Source organism: Podarcis raffonei, chromosome 6, assembly GCF_027172205.1.
Source record: "Podarcis raffonei isolate rPodRaf1 chromosome 6, rPodRaf1.pri, whole genome shotgun sequence".
Lineage (NCBI taxonomy): Eukaryota > Metazoa > Chordata > Lepidosauria > Squamata > Lacertidae > Podarcis > Podarcis raffonei.
Genome location: NC_070607.1, coordinates 3,658,491 through 3,681,798, shown reverse-complemented (window position 1 = coordinate 3,681,798; position 23,308 = coordinate 3,658,491). Strand labels below are relative to the sequence as shown.

The window sequence follows — 23,308 nt, the reverse complement described above, 5'->3', positions numbered from 1 at the left end:
CAAAGATTTAATTTTTTGAAAGAATTTGCTAGGACCACCAGACTAGGTATCTCCAGGAGAACATCCACCACAACCTGAAGCAGCTTGAGCAGCGAATCCTTGGTGCAGTGGGGTGGTCAGTACATCAATAGGAATCCTGCACTGACCCTATTGCCCAACTATGGCACAGAATTTGCTTCTGGCTACTGCTAAAATTGGAAGGGACGCGGGTGGCGCTGTGGGTTAAACCACAGAGCCTAGGACTTGCCGGTCAGAAGGTCGGCAGTTCGAATCCCCACGATGGGGTGAGCTCCCGTTGCTCGGTCCCAGCTCCTGCCAACCTAGCAGTTTGAAAGTACATCAAAGTGCAAGTAGATAAATAGGTACCGCTCTGGCGGGAAGGTAAACGCATAGCTGTCAACCGTCCCTTATTTGGTGGGAAACTCCCTTATCCCAGCGCCGTGTCCTGCTGCTGTCCCGGATTGATGATGTCCCTTAAATTTCCCAGATTTAATGCTCACCCAGCTCAGGAGGGAAGCAGCAGCTCGGGGTCCTCCGCCTCGAGGGAGAGCGTACACGAGCTGCCGCGTCTCCATCTCTCCCTTTTCCCCCTCAGGGGCGCGTCCTGAGGAGATGGGTGGCGGCGGGCGGGCAGGCAGCCCCTCTCTTGCGAGACTTCCGCCGCGCTGCCAGGGGAAGCCGGAGGCGGCAGCGGCGATGGAGGTGGCTGAGGAGGCAGCCTGAGGGAGGAGGAAGAGGAGGGGATGGGGAGGGACGCAGAAGGGCGATACTTCAGCGGCCGCCACCGCACCACAACCACCTCATGCCGGGCTCGCGGGCAGCATGGGCGAGAGTCTCTCTCCCTCCCTCTCGGGCGGGGAAGGGCCGATGGAACTCATAAGCTAAGCAAAACCCCTTATTTTGGCTGCTGGTCCATTATTTTCAAATCTGTAAGTTGACAGCTGTGTAAACAGCATTTCCGTGCGCTGCTCTGGTTTGCCAGAAGTGGCTTAGTCATGCTGGCCACATGACCCGGAAGCTGTACACCGGCTCCTTCGGCCAGTAAAGCGAGATGAGCGCCGCAACCCCAGGGTTGTCTACGACTGGACCTAATGGTCAGGGGTATCTTTACCTTTACCCCTTACTTATTTGTTAGCACAAAGTTTGTAAAGGAAATTAGATGGCATTGGTTCTTTATTGAACTTTTTTGTTTGTTTGTTTTGGGGGAAGTTAGATGACATCCTGCCAAGCAATTGCTATCTCACACTTTCTCCTATCACAAAGTCTTTATCGCAAAAAGTCTCGTTTGGGGATGGGGGAGCCGGTTTGTTGTGCGAGATCACCGAATCCGCTTTAATTGTGTAACCTGAATCGGCCAGTATGCGATAGCAGCAGCCGTCTGGAAGTGTCCAAGGTGCAAATATATTATTGATGCAATTGTATGAGTTGTATGAGTTACAGATTTGGGGGAACTGATGGTTTCTGGATTAACTAGTGGGGTATTGCCTCTTTCCAAACTAACTCTTACAAATGGCATATTTTGTATATGGGGAAATTGCATACGTTTAATGGAGAGCCTACGTAATGTAGTGCCCGAAGTGTTGGGCATGAACTGGGGAGAGCCAAGTTCAAATCTTCTGCAACCATGAAGCTTGATGAGTGAGCTTTGAACTCTCTTTCAGTCTAGTATATTTCAAGAGGACTTGTGCAAGGATACAATAGGATGCCTCACACACATTCTTAGTAGATGAACTGTAGAGTGTAAACATACGTTACACTCTACTAGTTAATGTCAATAGCCCACACTTACCAAACTTGACCTTAACCAGCAGAATATATGATACGAGGTTACAGGGCTATTGATTCCTGGAGTGAAAATAGCTCAGCTGGGATCCCACGCAGAACAATAAAAGAATGTACTTCAGTTATGCAAGATACATGCATACAGAAAGATTTTCCAGCCATTGATCTCGTGGTGCAAGGCTCATTATAATTTTTAATACCGGGTAAGAGGCACACACTTAATCATGATCAGGAAGTAGTTGAGAAGCTGTGGAATGTTATATCTGTAAACTGATTCATAGGCATACAGAATATGTCAGAAGGAAAAGGGTGATAGAGAAACCAAATGTGTAGTAATTATAGAACTGCAGGATAGGCAGACATACTTCAGAGAAAAGTAACCACATATGTGCTTTATTCTGGACGTTCCTTAGCATCATATTTTCCTCTTGGAACTCCATCCCACATGATTTTTTTAATGAGAGCTCCCCTCCCAACCACCAGAACCTTGTGGTCTCCAGAAACCCTTACGCAAAGGTTTTGCAAGGGCTACTAGCAGCTGAATCCACTGCAAAGGACATTTCTATACACTGACATCAACCCTGGGATGAAATCCCTCTACATCGTAATCCAATAATAGATTTATTTTTTAAAAATTCTTGTCCCTTGGAAGATGCTTCAAGGAATGTCCTCATATTTATATATGTAAAGGGTACATAATACATGATAGTTTACTGTGGAATTTAACATGTAACTAAGAAGAGTTATAAGGTTCACATACTTTCCGAGTTAAATCAGAGAGAACCAGGCATAAATATACTGAAGTCTGGGGATGAATTTAGGAGAGTAGCCTCTGATCCCACTTTACCTTGGTAATTGGGGTCATTCTGGAAAATGGCATTGAGAAAGCCACCCTTTCAAACCTCAGTTCCTTGTCTGTAAAATGCGAATTTAGTGTAGAAAGAAGACATGCCGCAAAACACGGCTGTACATTCTCATGCCCTAGGCACCATTCTCTCCTTTTTCTTTCTCAAATTACATTCTTTGAGAAATCCAACATTAAATCGCCTATAAGCTCCCTCAATATATTTGTAAGCACACTTGCCATAGTTATTTCTCTTCTATCTCGTAATAAGCATAGCCTTGAAGCCTCAAGATCTGCCGATCTCTAATTTAAGGATAGCACTGATCTACTTTACAGAATTGTGCAGGCAATAGTAGCAGTCAAGCGCAGAGTTCCAAGGAACCCCAGTGGTGAGAGGGAAAGCAGAGGATGAAGCTCCCCGTGGTGTGATCAGACAGGTTGGACGTGAACCAGCATAGGACAGAATCAGGGAGACCTGCAACGTAAAAGGAATAAAGGCATGAATATTAAAGGTAATGGAAAAGTTGTGGGTGATGAGGAATGAATAGAGGCATATAGAGGCAGCGTAAAGGTCATCATTGATTTTCAGGAAGGCAATTTCAGTAGAGTGCAGGGAATAAAAGCCAGATTGGAGTAGGGCAAACGAGAAGTTGGCGGAGAGGAAGTTGAGACAATGGAAGTAAGCAGCCAACATGCTGCAGGAGTTTGCAGGTAAAGAGTAGAAGGGAAATTGCACAGTCGTTGGAGAGGGTGTTTGGGTCAAAGGGGTGTTTGTATTAAAAAACACACATACAAGAGAAACAGTGGCATGTCTGAATTAAAGGGAAGGCACCAAAGGATACCTGTGTTATCAACCCCTCACCATGCTATAGAGCAGAAAAAACAAAGGATCGAAGGAGGTACCAGAGAAGGAAGAGGGAGAAGACAAAGCTAGAGAGGTCTGAAATACATTTTGCTACTGAAGGAGGCAAAATCTTGACTAGAGAGTCTTAGGAGGCCTTAGGAGGGCATCAAAGGCAGAGGAGAGGTGCTTGGGATTCCTAGCGTTGATCATGAGATGGGGTTATATTGCTTAGTGGAGCTGGTATAGCTCAGTCAGTAGAGCAGGAGACCCTTAAGCTCAGGGTCGTGAGTTCCAGCATCACACTGAGCAAAATATTCCTGCATTGTAGGGGGTTGGACTAGATGACCATCTTGGTCCTTTTCAGCTCTACAGTTCTATGTTTCTATGACTTACAAAAGCTAGATTGGTGGTGGTGGACAAAGAGCAGCCAACTCTTTATCCATTTTCTAAAGTTGTTCAGTTGCTCAAGAACATAAATGAAGACAGCAAATGGAATGAGTGAGCCAGGGCAGGGGAGGATCAGGCAGTTCACTGCACAAGTAAGCATATTTGTTATGCGTTGAAAGGCGGGTAATTGAAGGTGCAAAATGGCAAAGTCTGACAAGCAGGACTAAGGGGTGCTTCCATACTGCCACTATTTTTTTGTGTGGAGGGCGGGGGAGTGTTCAATCACATACCAGCATATTCAGGTTGTACCTAGTCCTACAGAACAACCCTATTTTCCCCCAAATGGACTTCTTGTGAAAAGAAAAGTTAAAAGAAAATGCACTGGAAAATGTGGGGTAGCGTTTTGTTGCCTCATCATCTAATCTCTCTGCAAACAAATCACAATGAGTGCATGGAACCTTACAAAGGGGCAATACGAGTGGACTCTCTGTGCCCTTACCACAGCAAAAAGACTGATACTGGTGAGTTGGAAAAATAAAAATGTGTCTCCCTTCTATGATTGGATTGAAGACTTATACAAACTCACCACATATGAACAACCTGCAGATAAATGCAGACTTGCCATGGACAAATTCAATGATACAGTGGTACCTTGGGTTAACATACACTTCAGGTTACAGACTCTGCTAACCCAGAAATAATTTGTTGTTGTTGTTTAGTCGTTTAGTCGTGTCCGACTCTTCGTGACCCCATGGACCAGAGCACGCCAGGCACTCCTGTCTTCCACTGCCTCCCGCAGTTTGGTCAGACTCATGTTTGAGATAATACCAGAAATAATACCTCGGGTTAAGAATGTTGCTTCAGGATGAGAACAGAAATCATGCTCCAGCGGCGTGGCAGCAGTGGGAGGCCCCATTTGCTAAAGTGGGGCTTCAGGTTAAGAACAGTTTCAGGTTAAGAACAGACCTCCAGAATGAATTAAGTTCTTAACCTGAGGTACCACTGTATGTGGAATCCATTCTTTCAATTACTGTTCTTCTTTGGTGATCATTTGTAGCCGAGTAATACTGTCTTCCACGAACCCGGTCTTAACAGTGAGTCCGTAAGTGACTGTGGAGGCCAATTCTGGATCCACACGTCCTTCCACAGTGTGGACATTGGATTCCTGGCGGGAGTTGATCACTGTGAGGGTTTGCCAAGCGTGCCTTCCTCTTAGCACATGTCTTCCTTTCGTCCTGAGTTCGAGCGTCTTCAAAGCACATGACACCTTTGGTAAAAGCTGTTCTCCAATTGGGGCACTCGCAGGCTAGTGTTTCCCAGTTGTCGGTGTTTATACTACATTTTTAAAGATTTGCCTTGAGAGAGTCTTTAAACCTCTTTTGTTGACCACTAGCATTACGCTTTCCATTTTCAAGTTTGGAATAGAGTAGTTTCTTTGGAAGACAAGAATCAGGCATCTGAACAACATGACCAGTCCAATGAAGTTGATGTTGAAGAATCCTTGCTTCGACACGGGTGATCTTTGCTTCTTCCAGTACAGTCCTACCTCATGTTACGTTTGCTTCATGTTACCTTTTTTCAGGTTGGGTCCCGCGGCGATCCGGAAGTACCGGAAAGGGTTACTTCCGTGTTTCGCCACTCGCGCATGCGTAGAAGTGCTAAATCGTGTCAACATGATTCATGGTGTCAGCATGACTGTGATGTGTTACAAGTCATTATCTCCAAGCCTCATGGCCATGCCTCAGAAAACACAAACCACCCCAGCTTTTCGGAGCTGGCTATCGTGGCTTTAATCTTTGTGCATTGCTACACCTGATGGCTGAACCGTAGAAAGCACTGACTTTTATATATCTATTTTCACTGCCAAATGTTGCAGGGGGCCATTTTCCGCAGTTTGGCGCTGCTTTAGAGTTAATCGGATGGCTCATTTTGTGGGGCGCTGAGAAACGTGCGGTTTTCCCTGCTAAACATTGCACGGGCCATTTTGCCAGTGCTCGGCGCAGGAATCCCTTTCCCATAATATCTTATACATTTTAGACAGCACTTTTACATTATGCAACAGGTCTCGCTCCAGTTGTGATATTTGGCAAAATCTTGATCCTGAGGGTTAGGGTGTCAAGGGCTGATTTTGTGGGGTGCAGGAAAACATAGTGTTTTCACTGCCAAATGTTGCATGGGGCCTTGTTACAGCATATGGCTCTGCTTTGGAGTTAGTCGGACAACCCCAGATTTTTGACGAAATCTTGAAACTACTGTTTAGTGTGCTAATGGCTCATTTGGGGGGGGGAGCTGTGAAACGTATTTTTACAGGGGCTGTTCCTGGAGCACCGCTTTGGAGTTAATCGGATAATGTCATATTTTTGGCGAAATCTTTACCCTGCAGGTAAGGGTGTCGAGGGCTCATATTGTGGGGCGCCATGAAATGTAGTTTTTTCACTGCCAAATGTCACATGGGGCCTTCTCCAAGCATTTGGCGAAACATAGTGTTTTCTCGACAAACGTTGCAGAGGCTCTCCCCCACAGCTTAGCGCCCTTTGTAATGATTCGGCGGACCTTGGATTTTTGACGATATCTTAACCCAGCAGGTTAGGTCGCTGAGGGCTCATTTTGTGGGGTGCTGGGAAATGTAGTGTTTTCTTTTTTTACCAAAAAAATTTATTGGTTTTTTCACAAAAATTTAAACACAGAGACAAATAGACAAACAAACATAAATCATAACCTTTTTAAGACTAATCTAATTAACATTGTTAAGTGACTTCCTCGTATCCCCCTGATTGGATTTCAGTGCATATCATTTTAACGGTTTTCCAAATCAATATTCTTATAAAATTAACTTAATCACTTAACATCTTTCTTACTTCCCAGTTCAGTATTAAACATATTTATTCGTCACATATTACATATTGAAATCCTAAGTCTATCCGCTATATGCAAGCTTTTTCCAATTAATTTAACTTAATATATTTAACTAAATAGTCATTAAATTTCATCCATTCTTCCTGATACTCCTCCTCCTTCTGGTCACGGACTCTTCCAGTCAGGTCGGCTAGCTCCGAAAAATCCATCATCTTCATCTGCCATTCTTCCACTGTTGGTACTTCTTGCGTTTTCCAATTCTTAGCTAACAAAATTCTTGCTGCAGTTGTGGCATACAAAAATAATTTAACATCTTTTGGGGCCAATTCCAAACCTGTTATTCCAAGAAGAAAGGCCTCTGGTTTCTTTATAAATGTATATTTCAACATTTTTTTCAATTCATTATAAATCTTTTCCCAGAAGTCTTTCACCTTGGGGCAGGTCCACCACATATGATAGAAGGTACCTTCTTTTTCTTTACATTTCCAGCAATGGTTATCACAGTTATGATAAATCTTTGCTAATTTAACAGGGGTCAGATACCATCTATATATCATTTTCATTATGTTTTCCTTTAGTACAGTACATGCAGTGAACTTGACCCCTTTCTTCCACAATCTTTCCCAATCCTCAAACATTATGTTATGTCCTACATGTCTTGCCCAATCTATCATCACTGATTTAACTTGTTCATCCTTCGTATGCCACTCTAACAATGGGAAATGTAGTGCTTTCACATACACCCCAATGTTGCAGGGTGCATTCTCTGGGTGTTTGGTGCTGCTTTGGAGTGAATCAGATGACATTGGACCTTTGGAGAATTTGTGACCCTGTGGGTTAGGGCAATGAAGCCTCATTTTGGGGGGGGCACCATAAAACGTGGGGTTTCACTGCCATGGATCACAAAACGGCTGCTGTTTTGTGCAAAGCTGGTAGATTGAGAAACTTGAATTTTATTTTTATTTTAAAAAAGATAAACTAAAGGTGTGTGCTTACAGGTAAACAGATACCAGTGTGCATGCCCATTATGACCTCAGGCAAGAATCAAGAAAATACAGGTGGTCCCTCTTAACTGACATTCTTAACTGAACAGAACTGAAGGGAGGGGCTGGTTCTGGAGCAAAGCTGTTTAGATTGGGTTTGGGTGGATGCGAAGAGGATGCCTCAAACTTCTTGGGCTTTGCTTCTCAACTTATTCTGCCTTCTGGGACCCCCCAGCCCAAGACCAACCACCTCTTGGATAGGTGAGCATGCAGATATTTTGGAATGTGAGTGTGGGGCAGGATGACCGCGTATGAAAGCTCATTTGAGCACAAGTGCTGGCCCCCCTTTTCTCTCCCATGGAGGCCCTGAACTGGCCAGCTCCTTGTTCGGGGCCTCCAAGGGAGAGAAAAGGGAACCTCAGTTACTCTTTGACTTCTGAGGACAATGTCTCACTCCCAGAGCCCCAAGACTTACGGCTGCTGCTCTAACAGCCTCAAGGGATCATGAGCAAAGCACACAAGCCCTGCCTGCCAGATATGAAGCACTCTCCTGAGAGAATTTGGGTTTTTTAATCGGCCCTGCTCCTCCAATATACCACAGAGTTTCAGCCCTTGGGGAATTTGATTTCTTAAACATACACCTTCCCCTTCCTTGTGTCCCTGGTGAGAAAAGCCAATCCTGCTTTCTGCCTTTGGTAATTTAATCAGAGGAAAGAACTCTTTCCATGGTCTAATTATAGATTTGCTGAATCATGAATTCTGTACATGCACAGAGGCTATACCTCTTGAAACCCCAAAGATGGGCAAGATGGGGCATTTCTCTCCACCTGGCTCCACCGGATATTGCTGATGGCCAATGAAAGCCCAAGTAGGGATTCCTAGTGGGGGATGTTGCTGTGGTATGTTGGAGGAGCAGGGCCAGGAGGCTAACTTGGACACCTGAGAACACAAAAAAGCAGCAGCAAAACAACTACATGTTTCCTTTTAAATGGGCCTTCCTGCTGAGTGGAAAGCATAGATCCTCATTTTTAAAGGGAAAAGGGAGAGAAGGCTTCTCCCAAAGTGTTAGAAGGCCACAAATAATGTAACAATAGAACAAAACAAATGTGCCGTTTCATGTGATATAGAATCCTATGTGCAAATCTGTTAGATTGAGAAATGTGTATTAAATAAGGGGGGGAAATTAAAAGTGTGTGCTTGCAGGTAAACAGATTGGAGATTTCCTGCAAGATCTTGTGAGATCTCATCTCTTGCAAGATGTCTAGGAGAGCAAAATATGTATTGAGTTTTGGGAGAGATCTTGCATGCTCTTTCAGGGACCAAAGCCACCACTGCTGCAGTGCCAAAGGCAGGTGGCTAAGGGGTGGTGAGTGTCCCACGGGGCGAAATGGGACGTACCCCCCCCCCTCAAGCTCAGGATTCCAGAACTAACAACTGTCAGTTGGGAGGGACGGAAGGCAAGGTGGGGCTCGCTAGCTTGGGGAGGAGGTGTGTGATTCCTCAGCTGGAGTAGATGCAGGACAGTTGAGGCTCACATGCCTCATCACCGCAGAAGCTGTAACTGGAAAGCTGTCCTGGCCAGGCCTGTGTCCTTTGGCTCCAGTTGGGAGTGAAACGGATGACGTCTGATTTTTGGAGAATTTAAAAAAAAATAATAATTATGATTTTCAAGTTTATACATTTCAATAATTTTGCAGTCATTTTAACATTTCAAAACTTGACTTCCTCCCCCCTCTTTCTGCAGTTCCTTAAATTGATTCTTCATATCTTATGCATACCCAAATTACCTCAATTTCTTCATTTATGCACCTGCTTTAAATATATAATCTTATTAAACTGCAGGTTATTCCAATAATCCTGCCAATGTTCTGATCTGTTTACAGTTTGTTACTATTCATTAAACCATTTCCATTCTTTAATAAAAAGTTTGTTCTCTTGCTCCTAGAAACGGTCAGCATGTGACAGAGGCCACATCCTGGGAACGGTTTGACTGGCCACCTAAACCAGGGGAGGGCAGCCAAGGAGTCTCAAATGCTCAGGAACTTCCCCTGTGTGCCAAGACAGGCTCCAGCAGATTGAGCGGACAAGACCAAGCGTGGGCCCAGTGGTCAAGAAGGTGGTTTCTGCAATGCTGTGGAGGGAAGTGAGGGGCAGATGGGGCTCATCCACCTATAGCCCATCGAGGAGAAGGAAAACTCTGATCCTAATTTGCCTTGTGGGATATCTTTCAGAGCTGAAAAGGCTAAGGAGTAAAGCCTACACAAATCTGGAGTGGAGTCCCTCAGGCGGTTGGATGGCGCCGTTTACAACCCCTTCTGACATCTCCTGCAGCCCAACTGGTGCCTAACTCTGCTTTCCTTGGAGACACATCTGCAAGGCCAAGAGAGGGACTCTTGTCATCTGGGAAGCCCAGGACCTCCAGACACACTGCCCAGTCTTGCTCCCTGGAGAGGTCCCTTTGAGACTGCTGACACTGTTGCTTGACTTTTGACCTCACCCCCGGAGGCGCACTCCATTGCTTCTCGAGACAGACAAATGCCAACATTAAAAAACTATTTGAAAGAATTTTATTTCATTCACAAAAGACAATCTGGCATGTGATTAGGACACTGGTTTTCTGACAACGGGTGACACGTTTATTGATCCAGTTTGGAAGTCTCTGTCTTGTCTTCGCACATGTGCAGTTCCATCTAGGAGCAACAACAAGGGAAGGAGCCAAACTGTTGACTCCTGCAGCGAGACCCCGGATTTCCACTCATGCTCACAAACGTAGGAAAAAGCACCGCCTAGGATAAAAGGATGATCACAGAATAGCATGTTTGTAAAGGAACTTGATTAGAATAATAATAATGATTTTTATTTTATTTTTCTATTTGGGTTTGTGGGGAAGGGGGGGACTGGGGAGTGAGATCTGTGCTGGAGTTGCTGGCCTCACTGCTGTCGCTGCCCGGAAGAGAGAAGAAGAGAAAATATTTTTAATCTTTCCATTTATTATTATGTTGACAACCCATCTTTCCTTCAAGGATCTCCAGGTGGCTTACGCTATTCTCCCTTTCTTTAATTATATTTACTTCCTCATTCCATTTCTCTTCCAATATCTCTTCCTCCTCCTCCTCGCAGACCAGGGGGTGGATTTTAGGGGCACAACAGCAGGAGGCCAGCAGCTTGCACAGCCTGCCACACTAGCCATTCTCTCTTTCAACAGCCTTTGAGAACAACTGAGTAGGCATCTAGAGCGTCAACTGAACAGGCATGCGGATCAGCTAGTCACTGGGCACAGTCTATTCTTTTGGAGGGGGATTTCCCCAGTTTCCATTTATAAGAAGTTTGAAAGGTTGCCTCTTTATAAAGTCTGTTTCCTTGTGATGAGAGACCACACTGGAGACTCATAGTGTTTTTGAAATATATAAAGGTAAAGGGACCCCCGACCATTAGGTCCAGTCGTGGCCGACTCTGGGGTTGCGGCGCTCATCTCGCTTTCTTGGCGGACCGGTCATGTACAGCTTCCGGGTCATGTGGCCAGCATGACTAAGCTGCTTCTGAACCAGAGCAGCGCATGGAAACGCCGTTTACCTTCCCGCCGGAGCGTTACCTATTTATCTACTTGCACTTTGATGTGCTTTCGAACTGCTAGGTTGGCAGGAGCAGGGACCGAGCAACGGGAGTTCACTCCATTGTGGGGATTCGAACCGCCGACCTTCTGATAGGCAAGTCCTAGGCTCTGTGGTTTAACCCACAGCGCCACCCGCATCCCTATTATTTATTTATTTAGATACTTGGGTTTTGGGCAAAGGGAGAACTGGGTCTTGGAGCGGGGTAGAGCTGTACTGGAGCTGCTGGCCTCACTGCCATCGCTGCCTGGAAGAGAAATGAAGAGAAAAAATTCTTAATTTTTTCATTGATTACTACATTGATGACCCATCTTTCCTGCAAGGATCTCCAGATGGCTTGCGTTATTCTCCCTTCCTCCCTTCCTCATCCCATCCCTGAACTCTTCTTGAATCAGGGAGCTGCCTCCCCCCATCCCAGTGATCCAGATTCTCTCTGGCCTCCCTGTTCCTCAAGAACAAAGATCACCATCTCTCACCATCTATATTGGCATCAGTGGCATCCATCCCCTGGTCGCTTGGTCTTACATTAGTTGTTTCCACCTTCACTAAAGATTCCTTCTGATCTTCATAACCATCACTTCATCCTCCCATTTCTCTTCCAATATCTCTTCCTCCTCCTCCTCGCAGACCAGGGGATGGACCTTTGGCACGTGACAGCAGGAGACCAGCAGCTCACGCAGCCAATCTTTATAAACTAATCTAACCATGACTTGGTTCCCTACGTTTCTGAATCTTGAGGGATAGTAAAAGAAACAGAATGCAGAAGGAATTAGGAATCCTACTTATACTTTATATGAAGAAAGTCTCTTCATTACACCAGAAAACATATTTCCTTTCTCACAAACTACCTTTTACTGTATTTTTGGTTTTTATGGAAGCCGCCCAGAGTGGCTGGGGAGGCCCAGCCAGATGGGCGGGGTATAAATAATAAATTATTATTATTATTATTATTATTATTACTACCTCCTCAAACTAAATATGCTCATCTTTAATTTTATAGTCCCTCTCCTCTTTTGTCCAGTTCTGCCCCTCCTTTCGCCGCTTTTCTTTTCTTGATTCTCCAATTAGTCCAGCCATTTCTCCTAGACCACGCTACGCCATCTTTGCCATCTTTATAGGTTAGTGTTTAATATAAGTTCAATATTAAAAGTGTTGCCTTCTCTTTTACCTTTGTTTTCCAGTAACTTCCACTCTTTTACCACAAACAGCGCTGACAATCCAAGTCTTTTAACTCAGTCTCTTTCGCTGGGCACTCACGCCACTTCAAAGTAAAAAACAAGTTAAGTCCTTGAATTCCGCTTCTTTTAATGGGCTACTACTGCTGCTGCAGAGTGAAATTTGAATCTGTCTTCCTTTTCTTACTGGTACTTGTTAGAGAAATCTTCGCTTATGGTTAAGTATAATGAGAAAGATTTCCAATATATTTAAGATAAAATCTGCCGTTCTTTACTCTTTATGTGCTAGTTTTTTGGGTCTGTTTCTGAGCAGCTCACTTTGTATAAATAAGTCTCATAGACCCTCTTCTCCTCAAACTCTCCATGTTAGCTTAGTCCAGTAATTAAGGGGATTGAGAAAGTGAGAGATTTTGCTGCCGTTCTTACTGTTTGGGACTTTGAGGCTTGTTGCTGAGGGTTGCTTGTGTCCTTGCGTCTAGGTACTCTCTGTCGACTCACCTCCTGGTTAGGACGTGGGCTTTTTTGATGCTTCCGGACAATGTCAGCCCAGAGCCTTTTTGGGGGTCGTGTAGCCTCCGCGTTGCCCCCCAAAGTTCCCTCTAACAGCTGCTAGGCGCGGAGAACCCACGAAGCATATCCACAAGGGGGGGGGACCGGAAGCCCTTACATACCAGGTTTGGGAGGGGGATTTGGTCTGCGATAGGCTTTTTCTGTAGGGACACAGGTGGCCCCAGAGCCTAGGGCTTGCTGATCAGAAGGTCGGCAGTTCGAATCCCCGCAACGGGGTGAGCTCCCGCTGCTCGGTCCCAGCTCCTGCCAACCTAGCAGTTCGAAAGCACAAAGTGGAAGTAGATAAATACCGTATTTTTCGCTCTATAGGACGCACTTTTTCCCCTCCAAAAATTAAGGGGAAATGATCAAAGCAGCAGAAATAAGAGGTGATTGGATCCCTTTCTGAGCTCGAAGCATGGGTACCCCCAACAAAAATTTAAAATTTGGTTTTGTAATTTGGAACTAATGTGATTTGATTGGTTTGCTAATAAAAATTATTTTGTAAAAAAAAAAAAATCAGGGGAAATGTGTGTGCGTCCTGTGGAGTGAATGCAGGCTGCGCAGCTAAGCCCAAAGCCAGAATAGGGAGAAGGAGCGCTGCGCAGTGCTCCGTCTTGCTGTTCTAGCTTGGGGTTAGCTGCGCAAAGCCTCCGCAGGGCAGCGGGGTGAAGGCACCCTGCTGCCCTGCGGAGGCTTCAAAGGCCGTCCCCAAAGCCGGAACAGCGAGGCGGAGCGCTGCGCGGCGCTCCATCTCACTGTTCTAGCTTGGGGATGGCTGCACAAAGCCTCCGCAGGGCAGCGGGGTGCCTTCACCCTGCTGCTCTGCGGAGGCTTCAAAGGCTGCACTCCGTTGGCTTCAGGCAGCTATCTGCAAGCTTTCGGAGCGCAGCGCTCCGAAGGCTTGCGGATAGCCGCCTGAAGCCTGGAGAGTGAGAGGGGTCATTGCACACCGATCCCTCTTGCTCTCCAGGCTACGCTTCGCTGGAGAGGCGCTGCACAGTTTCCCCTCTCTGCGCAGCGCCCCTTCAGTGAAGCGGGAGGAGAAATGGAAGGGGCTCCGTTTCTCCTGCCGCTTTGCTGAAGGGACGCTGAGCAGAGAGGGGGAGAATTCCCCCCCCCCGTTCTCTCCCTCCTATGGTCCAGTGTGTCCTATGGTCCGGTGCGTCATATAGAGCGAAAAATATAGTAGGTGCCGTTCTGGCGGGAAGGTAAACAGCCTTTCCGTGCACTGCTCTGGTTTCGCCAGAAGCGGCTTAGTCATCCTGACCCCATGACCCGGAAGCTGGACGCCGGCTCCCTCAGCCTATAGAGCAAGATGAGCGCGCAACCCTAAAGTCGTCCGCGACTGGACCTAACGGTCAGGGGTACCTGTACCTTTACCTAGGCTTTTTCCAGATCTGCCTTACTGCCCTATGTTTCTAAATCTTGAGGGAGAGCAAAAGAAGCAGAATGCAGAAAGAATTAGACATCCTACTTACACTCAAGAAGAAGAAATCTTCATTTTGCTGGAAAACATCATTACTTCTCACAAACCACCTCCTTTCTCCTGAACTATCCTCAGATAGTTGCTCTTCCCAAAGTCCTCAGCCAAGTCACTCAGCAGGGGGACGTGTCACAATGGAGGCCCTGACCCTGTTGCTTTAGCTACCTTGCTTAACAATGTGAATGGTATCACCAAGGAAAAACTCTCCTGGCCTAGACTATGGCTGCTGTTTCTCAATTAATAGTAAAAATTGACCCTTCTCAACATCCTGTAATAATCTGTCCAGTATTAGGATGGACAGGAGCAGGACTTCACCCTTAGACCCCCTCATCCCCCTGTTTCCTTCTGTTTCTGCCCAGTGTCTTCTGCCAATCAACAGCTTTCCTTAGCTTGCAAGGAAGTGAAATGTTATGAGTTACTTGGTGCCAGGCTCCCCTTTGCCACGAGTTTCTGGGTGCCAGGCACTGAACCCCTGGACACTGAACATCTGGGGAATTAAATGTCCCCCAAGCTCTACATTTGATTGTTGGTTATTAAAAACTGATTGAAACCATTTTATTTCATTCACAAAAGAAATTTTGACATGTGATTATGATAAGAGTTTATATAATAAAGGTGACACGTTTATTGATCCTTTTTGTTTTTGTATTATTTGTCTAATGTATTTTTTATATATATTAATCAGTAAGGGGGTGGGGTGGGAAGCAGTGTTGCATATGAAACTGGTGGATGGCTGTCATTAATCCAGATCAATTTCATAGAATCACAGAAACTTATAGCTGGAAGGGACACCAAGGGTCATCTAGTCCAACCCCCTGTGATACAGCAATCTCAGCAAAAGCATCCATGGCAGACGGCCATCCAACCTCTGCTTGGAAACCTCCAAGGAAGGAGAGTCCACCTCCTCTCGTGAGAATCTGCTCCAACGCCAAACAGCCCTTACTGTCAGAAAGTTTTTATGAATGTTTAGTTGGAGTCTCCTTTCTTATAACTTGAATCCATGGGTTCAAGTCCTACCGTCCAGAGCAGGAGAAAACAAGCTTGTTCTCTCTTCCATGTGACAGCCCTTAAGATATTTGAAGATGGCTGTCAGATCTCCTCTCAGTTTCCTCTTTTCCAGGCCAAACCTACCCAGCTCCTTCAAGTGTTTCTCTTCAATCTTAGTTTCCAGACCCTTGATTGTCTTGGTTGCCCTCCTCTGCACACATTCCAGCTTGTCAACACCCTTCTTAAATGATGGTGCCCAGAAGTGGACACAGGACTCCAGGTGTGGCCTGGCCAAGGTAGGAGAGAGTAGGACTTTGACTTCGTTTCATCAGGACCCTGGACTTCCATAGATGCAACCTAGAACAGCGTGACCATTTTCTGCTGCTGCACATTCCTTGTGGCTGAGGCTCAGGGTAACGCCCCCGGGACCTTTCAGTTCATGGTGTCCATGGAGGCGCAGGTCAATTCTGTGTCCAGGCCAGCTGTTGACCAGCTTCATCTAGTACGCAGGCTGAGACCCTACCTGCGCACAGACTGTCTCACCGGAGTGGTGCATGCTCTAGTTATCTCTTGCTTGGACTACTGCAATGCGCTCTATGTGGGGCTACCTTTGAAGGTGACCCGGAAACTACAACTAATCCAGAATGCGGCAGCTAGACTGGTGACTGGGAGTGGCCCCCGAGACCTACACTGGCCCCCAGTATGTTTCCTGGCACAATTCAAAGTGTTGGTGCTGACCTTTAAAGCCCTAAACGGCCTCGGCCCAGTATACCTGAAGGAGCGCCTCCACCCCCATCGTTCTGCCTGGACACTGAGGTCCAGCGCTGAGGGCCTTTTGGCGGTTCCCTCCCTGCGAGAAGCCAAGTTACAGGGTAGTGGTGCCTGCCCTGTGGAACCCCCTCCCACCAGATGTCAAAGAGATAAACAGCTACCTGACATTTAGAAGACGTCTGAAGGCAGCCCTGTTCTGGGAAGCTTTTAATGTTTGACAGACTATTTTATTTTAATATTTTGTTGGAAGCCGCCCAGAGTGGCTGGGTATAAATAATAAATTATTATTATTATTATATGATGATGATGACTGTGAGGTGTTACAAGTCATTAACTTCAAGCCACACTGCCATGCCTTTGAAGACACAAACCATCCCAGCTTTTCAGAGCTGGCTATCATGGCTTCTTTAATCTTTGTGTATTGCTCCACCATGTGGCTGAATCATATAAAGCACTGACTTTTACATATCTCTTGACCTCTAATTGCAAGAAGATCTCGTTAACTTGGATTATAATCTTTATAAATTGGAGTTGTGGAGCAGGTCCTCGAGGGGGGGCTCCCACCATTCCTCCTCAGTCCAGCCCCTGACAACCATGTGGGTTACGGCGTCGAGGGCTCATTTTGTGGGGCGATGTGAAACGTAGTGTTTTCACCCCAAAACCTTGCAGGGGGCGTTCACTGGGTGTTTGGCGCCGCTTTGGAGTGAATCGGACAACGTCTCACTTTTGGAGAAATTGGGATCCCGTCAGTTAGGGCGCCAAAGGCTCATTTTTGAGGGTGCCATGAAATGTGGGGTTTTCACTGCCAAACATTTCAGGGGGTCTTTAGCAGGTGTTTGCCGTTGCTTTGTTGTGAAACCTAAGACATCGGGTTTTCAGCGAAATCGTGGCCACCATAGCTATCCTGACAGATGATTTGGCCTGTCACCCTTGTGTGGAAGTAAAGGATGAGATTCCCCTACTACTCCGCCTGGGGTCTCCAATGTGGTGCACCCAGCCTCCACTCACACTATTCCTATGTTGGGAAATTGTGTGGGGCAAGTTAAGATTTATCTGTGAAAGAGGACTTAGTATTTTTCTTGCTTTTTAGTGTAATGTACTATGAAAAGGTCTTAATGGAATTTTCTTTTTTAAATGGAATTTTAATGGAATTTTCTTTTTCGTTATTACCCTGTTTGCCAGTGTTTGTCCCTGGTAATTAACTGCCCTGATGTCTTTGTAAAACAGAAAAACAACTAAAAACCCACGATGATTTCACTGTGCGCACAAGGTGTGTATGAAAGTGAATGTGAGTTACAAGAGATGCTAGCCCACTTGTTCTAAAGTGAAAGCCTTCTGTGACATAATATACAACGAGTTAAAAAAGGTTTTGAAATATAACTTTAATAAAAAACCAGAGGCATTTTAATTAGGCTTAATTGGTGAGGAAATACATAAAAGTGATGTAAACATGTTTATGTATGCCCCAACGGCTGCAAGGACACTTCTGGGTCAGAAATGGAAGCAGCAGGAACTTCCAACACTGGAAGATTGGCAGGTCAAGATGATGGAGTACGGAGAGATGGCCAAGTTGACGGGGAAGATCTGGAATCAGCATGACGAACTGTTTTGTAAGGACTGGAACAAATTTATATTTTATATGAAAGAAAATTGTAAACATTCGAAAATGTTTGTAGGCTTGAATTGAAATGCTCTGTAATGTAAATATAAGGAACTGATTTACCAATAATAAGGTGAAATATTATAATTTGACAAAGGGTAAATAAGTGCTTATAGAAATGCGAAGAACATGGAAAGTTATGTGGAAGTCAGAAAGAGGGAGGGAAGGAGGTTGATGCACTTACAGAGTAATATAGAATTATGTAACAAAATGTGAATATGATTTAAGTGGAAAACTCAATAAAAAGTATTTTTTAAAAAATACAAGAGATGCTAGCCCTTTCTCCCTGCCTCTAGCATAGGAGCCAACTCCTAGGGCCCAAGGTCCCTTCAGCCCCCCCAGTAAAATATTTGAGGGGACCCTCCTTCCCCCAAAGTTGATGGGCATTGCCATTCAAATGGTGTGTGCACCATGTCATGTGATCGATTACACAGGACGGGGTTTACCTGGTCCCCCCACCTAATATTTTATTCAAGTTGGCACCCCTGGTCTCTAGGCCTTCACAGCACAATCCTACGCCTGCTTGCTGAGTCCCATGAGCCTTACTCCCAATGCAGAAAGGCAGAGACAGCCCTGGATTACTCAGTAGTACATATACATGGGGGGAAACAGAACTTCACTAGACTCCCTTACACCCCACTGCACATTCTTCCCCCATTTTTCTCTTCTTCTTTTTTCCTATTTATTTTGAATTGCTTAGGGGAAGGCAACCTTATATTTTGACTGCTTTAGGGCCTCTAAAGGTCTTCATCTAGCCGTAGGTAGAGATGAAAGGAAGAAGTGAAATACTAAGGGCTGCCTATTTCAGGGAAAGGGCAAGGGAAGGGGGTGCTTCTACAAGTTTCACTGGGACCCAGAGGTGTGGATTGTGGTTCTGCATAGGGATTCTAGCTGCAGCTAGCAGCAACTGACGAACTGGTCCATTTCAGTTTCCATCCATTTCTCATTTTCCCAGTCTTAGATTTGATCCTCCACATTTCTGCAGTACTTTGCATTTTTAAAGAGGAGTCCTCATGCAAATCCAATGCTGCATGCAATTTTCGTAATGTTCGCAAGCAACTTTCCTGAATATAATGCATGCTTCTATGTTCTGTTTCTACACACACGCATTGTAGAGGTGCTTGGCTGCTTAACATGGCAGACTCAGAGACTGCCTCAGTGATGGAGGGCTTAACACCCAGCGCCTCACACACACACACACCCCGCTTCCATGGAGGCAGGAATGGGCTCAGGAGATGATTGCGGGTCTCCTTTCTAATCGATACCCCTCAACAAGGTATGGAAGGCAATTCAGCCTCAGGTTACCCCCCTCCCCTCTTCCAGAGTCTCCTGCGAATGGGTGAGATGCTGCCATTGCCACAGACTGGAACAAGAAGCCTACTCCACCACTGTTAGTGAGTGAAGCAAGCAGGGGCGTAAGCCCTGGTATTATAATATAATTGCAGTATTGGATCCACACAGCTACCCAGATTATTGGACTCTCCTAGTTGGCATGGCTATATGACAGCTGTCATGATGAGATTCTGCCCTTTAAAATATACTGTACTACAGCACCAGTGGTTATAGCGACAGTTCAAATCCTCTGCCTTTTCCAGACACAGTCCATGCTTACCCTTCAATCTGCCGTTTGCTCCGATTGAGCTTTAAAGAGTGGATATTTGTGAAGAAAGCTCTGGAGCAAAAACCAGCAACAACAATGCTCAATCAATGCTTTTAAGCATGGACTCTGCCTGGAAAGTGTGGGGCAAAAGGCATGTGTGGATAAGCCCTCAATTTCATACATACACATACCTCATTTTTCTCACCACTCCTCTCCACAACACTCCATGCCCAGCTCAGTTCTTGTTGGGCTACTTTTGGGGGAAGTCCCCTTGAAGTCCCCCCCACCCCTGCAAAAAAAAAAAAAGATTTGTGTAATCTTGCAAACCTTGTGCATGTTCACAAACCCAAGTCTGATTATCTTTCCCTCTTGCATGCTGTTTGACTACCTTAGGCCTGGGGCTCAGAGACTTGAGATCATCACTGTCAATAACGATGGAACTGTGCCAGAGCTCTCCTTTAAGGCACTAGCATCCCCTGGTGTACATTTGTGCACCATCTCTGCCAAACCCATACACAAATTCAGCCAATTTGTGGTACAGCAGAAAAAGGGAAGATCTACTGCAAAATCAGAACTGCTTGCAAAATCTTCCAACCTCCCCATACTTCTTTGAGGGTGGGTAAGTAAGTTTGCTGTTTTGGATACTGTCTTCAGATATGCATTGGCAAAGGGGAGCTCAATTTATTAGCAGCCCAGGCCAAGTTCTCACAAACAGCAGACGAGGAGGCAAACATGTTTCTGGGCTGCTTCACTTTAGATTGTAGGTGGGATTCCCGAGATTGAGTGCTGCTACAGACAAAATATATAGACAGATATATGAATTCTGTACATAGAAAACATTTATCAGGGGAAACTGAGGCTGCATTCAGACCTGCGGTTTATAAAGCTAGTGCTTCTGCACCAATTTCTAATGCTCTTTTTACACTCTAGTATCTTGTTGCGTTATGGAACTGTGGCTTTTTGATCAATATACGTTTCTGTGTGCTGCTCTGGTTCGCCAGAAGCGGCTTAGTCATTCTGGCCCCATGACCTGGAAGCTGTACGCCGGCTCCCTCAGCCACTAAAGTGAGATAAGCGCCACAACCCCAGAGTTGTCCGCGACTGGACCTAACGGTCAGGGGTCCCTTTACCTTACCAGAATTGTATGCCAGTATGTTGTTGTTGTTTAGCCGTTTAGTCGTGTCCAACTCTTCGTGACGCCCTGGACCAGAGCACGCCAGGCACTCCTGTCTTCCACTGCCTCCCGCAGTTTGGTCAGACTCATGTTTGTAGCTTGGAGAACACTGTCCAACCATCTCGTCCTCTGTCGTCCCCTTCTTCTTGTGCCAGTATACTATCCCTAATTTCATCAGTGCAAAACTCCCACAATATCTGAGCCAATGGGAATGCAATATGATTTTTTTATGGAAACAACACAGAAACTAGATTCCACTAGATTTCCAGAAATGGCTTTTCCATCATGTGAAAGATCACAATGAATGCAAAAATGAGCAGGTAAAGAAACGTCGTGAAGATGGAGCAAAGTGCTGCCCTTGTATGGAAGCCTAGTATGGAAGCTTAGTATGGAACTTTTCCACTAGCAACCAAGGGTTGCTCCCAGATAACCTGTTCATTGAGTATTCAGAGTATTCAGCCTGTAGCATTTGCACAAAATCTGCAGGGCGGTTAGGTGACACCCGTCATTTAAGGAGCCTTCATTCTGATCTGTTTGCAGGGAGTTTTTAGATGACACCATGTTAAGCAATTTTCATCCCACTGTTGGAGAAAATAATAATTCATAAGACTATCATTTTGATTATTACACTTTCTTTAGTTTATGGCCTAGCTAAACTGCAATGTCCTGTGCCTGTCTAGCTTTTACAGTAACAAAACTAGGTGCTTTTAGGTACTGTACATAAGGTCCTTTCCAGAACATTGAAAAGAATAAGCTGTTAGAATCTAGGGTGGCCATTGTATGTCAGGGTTGTGATATATCCAGGATTTGGCTGTTGGAAACAGTGTCTGGGTGGAAATCGCTGAAATGTCCGGGAACAACTTTTGTGTCTGGATTTTTACTTTTCGAACCCTATTGTATGCATGGCAGTTGTGATTAATCTTGAATTGTTTTGTAGACAGCTGAAAGAGGATATTGTAAGACATTTAATGAATAGGAAAATTAGTTAAAGTCTTACTAAATAAAGACGCTGAAAAATTGTTATATGTAATCACATGATATTATGATGGGGGCTGATCTGAAGAATCAAATGATTGGTTCAGGGGGATGACACTGGGTTGCAACTATTAAGATTGCTGTGATCCTTTGATTAGTGAAGAGAAGTGATACATGTATAAACAACATTGTTTTGAATGTGGTTCTTTACAGCCTCCTTCTTTTTGAGGCTGTCCCTGTGCACCTTTGTATTTCAATAAAGGCCTTTCTTCTCCTTTGAGCTGAATCCTTTCCCTTTGGGTTTCTGGGGTACCTCCAGCCTAGGAATCCCTTTTTAAATTTCTCCAAAACTGCATTTTCCCAGTGTATTTTCCCAACATTTTCCTTATTGCAAAAAATATGATTTTGGGGGGAAGCGGGATTGCTGTATGAGAACTCCAAAAGCACTACACATTTTGGAAAGTTGCTTGTCTGCCTGTTCTCTTTGCATCGGTCATTACCAAATTTCCAGGTGTGGCTGGTGGCCACTCGACTTGGTGAGGCTGCTAAGAGTTCATGGGGGCATAGCCAATGAGTGGCCACAAATTGGTGCTACAGGTTTCTCCATCAGATATCTGTGACTGTCAGTGTTGGTTGCCTGAGGCATGTCCAGGACTCTATGGACTTATTAATAACCGAACAATGTGTGTCCATGGGAGCATCTTTTGGGGGAATGTTCTGACCATGAGAGCCATTCTGGCGAGAGGATGTGCCCTTTCTCTCTCTCCTGGCCACCACAGCCAGAGGCAGGGGGTCAGATACCTCTGCAACTGCTTACAAGACACTGGCATTTATGCAACTCACCTGAAGGGGGCAGCAACTGGGTGGCCTAGACTGAACACTCACACAACATTCTGATATCATGCATAACCCCCACGTTTTGGCACAGTTAGCAGTCAAACTGAGGCCGAAACACTGTCAAGGTGGATCTTTGCAACAGGCGATGAAAGGTTTATTGGGGGGAGGGTTTACATTAACTTTTACTGCAGGGTGAAGTTTTAGAATAATTTGCAGAATAAGTTCTTGTGGTCTTTTCCTACATATGTTGTAAATGTTGTAGCCATTTCTACATTTGGGTGCCCTTTGCATTTAATATTCTGCTTGTGTGGTTTTAGTAATTGGATAGGTGTATCTGAATACAAATGAAAGATAATAACTTGAGAACACCAGAGAGGGTAAACAGAAATATTCACATCCAGAGGCTGAGTCGTGGGAATGTCCTGAATACAATCTTGAGCACAAGCAGTATTACGCTGGTCGAAATGATCATGATATGATGTAGAACCCAAGCCATTCAGGACTGTATTCCTTTTGTATTTTGCCTTTTTAGACTAAGCCTGAGGGCAGACACTGTCTGCATACACATTTTCCAAGCACATGACTTGCCCCAAAGAATCCTGGAAACTGTAGTTTATGCCTCACAGAGCTACAATTCCTATCACCCATAACAAACTACAGTTCCCAGGATTTTAGGGGGAGAGAGAAATGTTCTTTAAACATGCGGTGTGTACACAGCTGTTGTCTTTTTGGGACACATCTGCTAGCTGCTCTGGGGTCCCTTTTTGGCTCAGTATTGTGCTAAATT

At 45.2% G+C, this 23,308-nt stretch overlaps 1 long non-coding RNA gene across 1 annotated transcript; it reads left to right on the top strand.

Annotated features, from left to right (window-relative positions):
* The first annotated feature begins 6,599 nt into the window (after positions 1–6,599).
* Positions 6,600–10,061, top strand: LOC128415249 (uncharacterized). Its single transcript, XR_008330901.1, has 2 exons — positions 6,600–7,957; positions 9,642–10,061. It is a non-coding gene; the product is annotated as an uncharacterized LOC128415249 (long non-coding RNA).
* The last annotated feature ends 13,247 nt before the right edge of the window (positions 10,062–23,308 follow it).